Genomic DNA, 1,280 nt, shown 5'->3' with positions numbered 1-1,280 from the left:
TTCTTAACCCAAAATGGTATTGATAGTCAGTTTCAAAAAAGTATATTCAACGAAAGAGATGAACTATCAAATAAAAAAAATACAAATTTTAAAAAAGTAGTTGAACTTTTGATAGAAAAGAGGACTTTTTTGCACAAAATAGTTACATTTTCAACAAAATAATTAGTTTTTCAATCAAATAATTGAGTTTTTATCCAAACGAGATGAATTCCAAAATCGCCAATTTCTTTAATTTCTTTCAAATGCGGATCAAGATATAAATCAGACTTAAGAACCCAAAAGTTTACTTTTCAATAAAATAAATTAATTTTCTATCAAATAATTGGCGTTTTAACTAATTCAATTTACAGGATAAAGTGTTCCAACCCGCAATCGTGCACCTTCGAGTTTTCAAATTCAGAAGAGGAGAAATGGGTTGCGCACGCAACCCAGTCATTTACATCGTTTCCTACTATATTCAGGTTAATGCTGTAAGAGTGACAGAGATGGTAATAAAGAACTCTTAGTGCCGCATTGTGCCTTTGAATCTGGCTCGTTCCCCCGTGAGTTGGACAACTAGATAGTATGTGAGCTAAATGCTCGGGGTGTGCATGGCACGCCCTGCAGCTATCATCAGGAACGTCTTGACTCAAAATGTGGCGACCGTATGTTAAGGTGGAAATGACACCGTCTTGGCATGCAAAAATGAAACCCTCCGTAGCAGACTTCAATCCGGGCGATTTAAGGAAAGCAAACGTTAGCTCACAAGGCATTGACTGATCCTTCACATTTCTATGGAAGATACCGTGCATCCTCTTATCGATGAGGTGTTCACGAAAGTTTTTCTCTTGTGCTTTCTTAATCCGGGCTTTCAGGAGTGAGTACTCGAAATAGATGAGATTTAATGCATTTTGCTCACCCCTAATACTAAAGTCAAGTCCGAGTGTTTCAGCAGCCTCCTCCGCTGCTTTGTACAGAAACGCTCCTTTGCCCACTTCTTCGTGATTCCTGACAATTTTAAGAAGAGGGTCTCTTCCATTTGCAACTCTATGTGCTGTACCCAGAATAATCCTGTTGTGAAGACATTCAAGACACAATATTCCGCGACTACCTTGACGGCGTGAGATGTAAAGTCGCGGAACGGAAGACGTAAGATGCATGCTTTTGTTCATGTGCATAACCTTTCTTGTCCCGATATTAAGGGATCTGAGCTCGTTCTTCGTCCATGGAACTACTCCAAATGAGTAGAGTACTACCGGGACGGCAAGCATGTTCGTTGCAGATACTTTGTTCCTCGCCGA

The sequence above is a fragment of the Belonocnema kinseyi genome, chromosome 6, assembly GCF_010883055.1.
Source record: "Belonocnema kinseyi isolate 2016_QV_RU_SX_M_011 chromosome 6, B_treatae_v1, whole genome shotgun sequence".
Classification (NCBI taxonomy): Eukaryota; Metazoa; Arthropoda; class Insecta; order Hymenoptera; family Cynipidae; genus Belonocnema; species Belonocnema kinseyi.
Note: the sequence above shows the minus strand (reverse complement) of the source record.